We start from the raw sequence: 7,714 nt of genomic DNA, 5'->3' as shown, positions 1-7,714 counted from the left end.
CATCGCTGTAGCTTCCTACTGTATTTATAGACACCGAGAGGATATTCTGAGTGGTTATATATAGATCATTATGTGATTTAAATTATGCAAAGAATGGTGACCGATGAGCTTAATCTATCATGTTACATCATTATGTCTCATTTGGTTTGCATGAAATCTGGAGGGTAGAGTTATGCAATTTTCTTCCTTTTCCTCCCATCTTTCTCTTTTTATTCAATTCATGTCATTTTATGGATTCAAAACATGCATGCTTAAGCTACAAGTGCACAGTCATCGAAAATGTAACAAGGACATTTTTTTATGGAGAATGTTTTTATGTTTTTATATATGTCAGCATATTTTATCTAAATTCTCAGTAAGTCTGCTCACTTGAGATTCTCAACCCACCAGTCCGAATGAATAAATGTTAGGTAAAAGTGAATGAACACTGAAGAAAAGTGAATGATCCTCATGTTAAAGTAACTGTACAAGAGTGGGTATATAATAAAAGTTAAGAATAAACATTAATACACTATATGTACAGGCATAGTTTACACAAAATGTTATGTCATTTTCTCACTCTCATGTTGTTCCAAATCCTTTTTTTTTTCATACAATACCTCATTCTCTTAAATTCTTCAAAACATATATTTTTTTGTGTGTTCATACAGCTGTGGAATGACATGTGGGTGAGTGAATGGTGTCAGATTTGGGTGAACTATCTCTTTAAGGAATTTTACTATATAACAGCATAACATCAAGAGAACAAGACTTTTCCTTCATACATCTCAGTTGTGCATTGTGTATTCCCTTATATACGACTGCAAATATCCATGGAAATATCACACAATAATTGGGGGAGGGGGATTCTGAAATAGAAACCATCTGCATTCATTTGAGAGCTGATGTATGATGTCAGTTAAAATGCTTTTGTGTGCATAATTCCCAGTGGTTTATGGACAGCCAGCTAACAACAGTCCATTATGTCCAGAGACTCATTGTGTGTGCACTGTGAAGGCAGTTTAAAATGGTTGATCCAGCTTAATTTGACATTATTACACAGGGCAAATCCCAGTGATAAAGAGCCAAGCTGGTCACAGGATATTATTTAGGGCTTATTAGCTGAATGCAGCAGGGTGTTACGGAACGACACGCTGTGCTCTCCACCATCCTGCCCATGTCCCTATACTTCACTGGATAATTCTATCATCACAAACGCTTTTTCAATGTGTTTGTACTTTTCCTAAGGAGAAAAAAAAATGGAGGATTGGATTTTTTCAAAGATGTGAGGAGAAAAAAATATGCGATGCTGCCACTGGCTTGTTTTCAAATTTCAGTGGTGATACAACACCGAAATTAGGACTGAAATTATTTCTGATTTCTGGAGGCTATTCAGCAGTAACTTTCAAAATACTGTGTGCTTGTTTGATTGAATGGAATAATATGGTAAATGAAAGAGCACGCTTAGAGAACAAAGCTAATATCGGTAAAGCTAAAGCACATTCAAGGGGGTGTTTGAATGAGTTATATCTGGATTAAAATAGAGATACTGCCACTTTTTGTTCTAGATAAAGGCCAGTGTGTGTTACTGTACATCCAGCAGTCTATTTGTCCTAACTGTGGACACTCACTCTGGTGCCCTGCGGACAGATGCCCACAGCCATCATTTGAGAGTTGTGTAGGGCCATCACTCGCTCCCCCAGGCTAAATTTCAGCAGTAGTGGCGTACACAGCAAAACATGACGAGCTAGCAACTTTGCTGCCAAGTTCAATATGATTCTTTAACAAGAGAACGTTCTAGGATTCAGAATTCCAGATGAGCAGAGTGCTATCGTTCTAGTTATTGTTCTCTCTCTGGTTTTGTCTAGCCAGAGGAGAACTGGCCCCCCAACTAAGATTGGTTTCTCCCAAGGTTTGGGAGAAACCAAGGTTTTTTTCTCCATTTCTATCAACAAAGTTTTGGTTCCTTCCCACTATTACCTTTGACGTGCTTAGTTGGGGACATCCATCCATCCATCCATCCATCTATCTATCTATTTATCTATCTATCTATCTATCTATGTGAGAGAATCAGAAAATGTCAGAGATGGATAGATAGATAGATAGATAGATAGAGAATGAGGGAAGGGAAGTACTTGCAGGCCGCTGTAAGTTAGCTAGCATAGCAAATGGCTAAAACTTTGTGACCATCTTGTATAATTCACAGAGTGGAGAAAGAGTGCAGGTGGGCAGTGTTAATATTTCAGTGGTTTGTAGGAACCTTTAACATGCCTTGCATACCTGAGGTTAATAGTGATTTCGGTCAGGAACTGTCCTGTGGAACGTCCACTGTGTCCAATGCCCAATCGCTCATACTTGTGATTTATTTGAGATTTATTTGAGAGCCTGTGGTATTGGGAAGATTAAACACCTTGGGAGTCGTCCACAGCACCCGTCAAAGACACAGCTTACACAAACAACTTAATGGCCAAGAATGGAGATACCCAGGGGTGTTTGTTGATATCCCAACACCTGAGTCAGAGACACAAGTGGGAGAAGTCCACAGGCCGCAGAGAATAAGAAAGCAAACGTGTTCTTGTCCAGATCTGCAACGGTGATTGGGAGTGTGTAAATAGACCAAAGCTCTGAGAAGTACGAACTGCAACATGCTAGCAGAGAGCTTGTAAATAAAACACAATGATAAAAATATCCTTTTGAGTTGATTTGTATTTATCTATCCATCCATCTATCATCTGTCCATCCATTTATCTATCTGTACATCTATCTATCTATCAATCCATTCATTTAATTTCTCCCTGCCCAGGAAATAGGTTTCGAAAATACATATCCAAAAGTTCATTGATGCTTTAATTTAATTTTAACTTTAATTCTCACAGCCAAAATCATTATGTGCAATTGCATAAACAGATATTACCAATTACACCTGCTGCTAACGTCCTAAATGGAATCCTTTTATTTCTTGTTTTCTTCACAGGTTTAATCTCACTGCTTGTGAAAGACGGCACTCTGTTTTTAGAATGAGCCCAGTCCTGTATTCAGGCTGCTAAAAGGAGCCGTCTCATACAGTATAAGGACCCTCTCAGCTCCGGTTCACTCAAGAGAACCATTTTCTTCACAAAACCATCTGAGGGTCGCTGATTTTATTTATCAGATCTTCAAGGTCAGGTTTGTGGAAAGCAACTTCAAGGAGTTTAATTTCAGTCTTTCCTGGAGAGAGGTTTGGCTTTCTCTACAGTTTTTTACTGCAGCATCGTATGGTGCCAGACATAAAAATACATTCATATAAGGCTCTTGAATGGACCTTAGTTGCTGGGATAATTATATTTTCTTTTGTGTAAAAAAAAAAAAAAACACTCATTCCATCCTTTTTAAATCATAGATGGTGCTTTGGTACACAAATGTTAATACATTTTGTAAACATTAACAAGATAGAATCTAAATCTCTCTTCAGAAAATGTCAACTTAACCCCTCAATTTATATGGAATAGTTTTAATAATATCTAATCTAAAATATAATATCTCTTCATGTACATTTTGAAGCATCAAAGTGGTAATTGCATAGACTGCTAGTAAGGAAACGGAAATCTAAAATATCTTAATTTGTGTTCCGAAGATTAACAATAGTCAGGTTTGGAATGACATGAGGGTGAGTGAATGATGACAGATTTTTTTTTCTATCCCTTTAAATTGATCTAATCATGTTTCATGACAGCAATCCCAAGTTAATATGTTCCCAGCGAATGCCTTGATGTTTGTCCAGTGTATGTGAATAGAATATGTATAATCCACATCCAAATTCAGACAAGGAGAAAAAAAAAGAAAGGTTAAAAATATTTTTTTTTTTAAATCCTCTTAGTAGGAGATTCCTTTTGAGGACCATTTCTCTTGTTACACTTAGATGTGCATGTAGGAGTAGATTTTCATTTCTGACCATAAAAAGAACAAGCAATGTCCTGTAGACTCTCTTTTTTCATCTTCTGCTCCATCTGGCTTGTGTCTACCTTATAAACACCTGCCTGTTAATTGGTGATGTTCTGACAGTGTCCAGTTCGAACACAGTGGGACATGAGCCTTTGGAGGTAAAAAATAGATGCACAGATTTCACCTCATGCTGGCAAACCATAAACCAACCACCACAAAATTATCTGATGCTTAACTGGCACTCCACAATACTGCTCTTACTGTGCTTTTTTTCTACTCACTGCATAATATATTTTTTTACACTTGTTTAAAGTACTGATAATATTTCTTAAAACATGATATTTGTATATAGAATAGAATAGAATAGAATAGAATAGAATAGAATAGAATACAAATCAGTTGTTCTGAGAGTCAGCGTATGATGATTTTTTTGTGCTCAGCAGTGTCACTGTGTTGTCCTTCCATGCTTCCTAGAGCATTAGAGAATAGGAATACTGCATATAGTTTTTTCTCTGCCTTATTTATTAGTTCAACATGTCAGTTTGAAACATATTCTTGCCATAATCAATGTTTAGTAAAACTCAAATTTCAACCAACTGCTGTTGTCTAATGTGCGCCTCACTACGAGAGCAACATATCAAGACATTTTCACATTGATCTTACTATAATCAATCCTCAGCCTGGGCATCACATATAAATTTTTTCTGAGGGGTTTTATTTTTGAATAGGCCAGCATGCCAGTGGGCAGATTGACAAGTGGTACTGCCCGCAGGCCTGACACTGATGGAGAGCCACGGACGATGGTCAGGCAGGTGACGAGTTCAGTCCAACTATCAGCACTTAGGATTTCCCCAAAGACACACGAATTCCAACCGCAGCTGCCGAGAGACACACACACAAACGTGCACACATTTTGATATAGTCTGGACTTTTTTAGTTTAACCGATTTCTAAGCTCACCTCCGGAGGTGACTTGGTGTGTTTATGTACATCTATTGCATTGCTCATCAGTTTCAACCATTTATTGAGATGTTACCTCATGTATTGTTTCATATCGTTGCCAAGTCTTTGAGGCAAGCAGTTGGCACATGCTCTCATCTAGGTTATATACAGTATATATATATATATATATATATATATATATATATATATATATATATATATATATATATATATATATATCATCCCCTTGGAATTATAAGGTTCTATCTGCGTTCTGAGTAGTTTTGAGATATTGAGTTTTAAAGTTTTTGTGTTCCATAGACCTCAATTTTGACAAAAATGTCAGATAGAACCTTATAATTCTAAGGGGACAATATATATATATATATATATATATATATATATATACACACACAGTGGGGCTCGAAAGTTTGGGCACCCCTTGCAGAATCTGTGAAAATATGAGTAATTTTCAAAAAATAAGAGAGATCATACTAAATGCATGTTATATTTTATTTAGTACTGTCCTGAGTAAGATATTGTGCATAAAAGATATTAACATTTAGTCCACAAGACAAAAAAAAATGCTGAAATTATTAAATAACCCCAATCAAAAGTTTGGGAACCCTTGGTTCTTAATACTGTGTTCTGTTACCTGATGATCCTCGACTGTCTTTCTGTTTTGTGATGGTTGTGCATGAGTCCCTTGTTTGTTCTGAACAGTTAAACTGAGCAGCGTTCTTCAGAAAAATCTTTAAGGTCCTGCAGATTCTTCAGTTTTCCAGCATCTTTGCATATTTTAACCCTTTCCAGCAGTGGCTGTATGATTTTGAGATACATCTTTTCACACTAAGGACAAATGAGGGACTCAAACACAACCATTTAAAAAGATTCAAACATTCACTGATGCTCCAGAAGGAAACAAGATGCATTAAGAGCTGGGGGTGAAAACTTTTGAACACAATGAAGATGGCCAAATTTGTCTTATTTTGTTGAAATATAATGTTTTTCCATTCAGTTCTGCCCTTCGTAAGCAACAGAAGATACTTGTATGTTTCCCGGTACACAAATTAAGTACAATTTACCTTGATCTTCAAATTCCAAAAGTTTTCACCCCCCAGCTGTTAATGCATCTTGTTTCCTTCTGGAGCATCAGTGAATGTTTGAATCTTTTTAAATAGTTGTGTTTGAGTCCCTCAAATGTCCTCAGTGTGATAAGGTGCATCTCAAAATCATAAAGTCACTGCTGGAAAGGGTTCAAATATGCAAAGATGCTGGAAAACTGAAGAATCTGCAGGACCTTAAAGATTTTTCTGAAGAACGCTGCTCAGTTTAACTGTTCAGAACAAACAAGGGACTCATGCACAACCATCACAAAACAGAAAGACAGCCAAGGATAATCATGTGACCACACACAGTACTAAGAACCTTCTTGTGGACTAAATGTTAATATCTTTTATGCACAATATCTTACTCAGGACAGTACTAAATAAAAAATAACATGCATTTAGTATGACCTCTCTTATTTTTTGAAAATTACTCATATTTTCACAGATTCTGCAAGGGGTGCCCAAACTTCCGATCCCCACCATATATATATAAAATGTCTAAAAGTCATGTAAAAATGTCTTGAAGTCATAGCATTGTATTGTGCAAGGAACCAAACAAAAGTCTTTATTTATTAATAATATGGCCCTGTAATAATAATTTGTGTGAAAGGGGATCAGATTTTTGTTTTTTTACTGCCACACCGAATTATTTCAGCTGGAAACTGCAGTTAATTAGATGTATAGGTACATGTTTGGAGTTTTGCAAAAATGTACTGTATAATGCATGTTTTATCAATGAGCAAAGAGTGTTGTTAAAACTACTGTATTTGTACCATATAGACAATAGCACTTTATCTTTTCAAAAACAATCAAAAAAAAGCAGACTGAGGGTAATGTTATTGTTTTATTGAACTGAAAGAAAATTTTTGACTGACTGCTGGACAGATTGCTTCCTCAGATGTGCTTGCTGCTTCAGATAGGAATCAGATTCACACCGCCAGGGTGGCACTACTATAACTGAATCAAACCACCAGTACGCCGCCGTGATTGTGACTTCCCCTTCGAGTTTCATCCTTTCAGCAGACTTATCACATGTCCTCACCCTTAACTGATCCAACCAAACAAGATTCAGCAGGCGGATTGGAAACAACATGAGCCACCCAGGAAAAATCTGCTTGAGCTCTGTTATCAAATGTTTTCAGGACATCCTTCATTGTCCAAAGTGATTTGGTTTCCTGCTGTAACACTCATGTTTGAACAACCAGTCTCTTCCTTTTGCAGAAACCACCATCTCTCCACTCTGAAATTATCTCAGGCTTTCCAGACATGTTTCAGGACCACTGAGCAAAGCCTCTTCCTTCGTTGCCAGTCCATCCCCTTCCAATCAGCTCAGAGTCTGTGCTTTAGATGGGCAAACACTGATGTGCAATTTTAATTAAAGCGAGATCAGATGCCAGTGTCTGTGCAAACACACAGTTTTTTTGTTGTTGTTATTATTTTATTTTGCAATCATTTCAGAATGTGTAAAAATGTTCATAGGATTTTCTTTAAATTTGTGTTATCATAGCAAGGACTCAAAAGTACCCAATGGAAATTTGGGAGAGACAAATAGGGGAAAGAAATTTAGCAAAACCCCACATTATAATACATTTGTCCACATCTGGTGGGTTATCACCCAAAAGTTGGTTGCTGGTCAGAGAGAGAGAAAAAATACAATGCAAATGCAATAAAAAAGCATAAATGTTTCACATATCCTTTGCAGATGTACTGTAATAGATATTCAGTAAGGGCAATACTTGTTATGATGGTGAAATTGAGCTTTAA

Source organism: Carassius auratus, chromosome 49 (genome assembly GCF_003368295.1).
Source record: "Carassius auratus strain Wakin chromosome 49, ASM336829v1, whole genome shotgun sequence".
Taxonomy (NCBI): domain Eukaryota; kingdom Metazoa; phylum Chordata; class Actinopteri; order Cypriniformes; family Cyprinidae; genus Carassius; species Carassius auratus.
The sequence above is the reverse complement of the archived record's forward strand: the minus strand, read 5'-3'. Positions refer to the sequence as shown.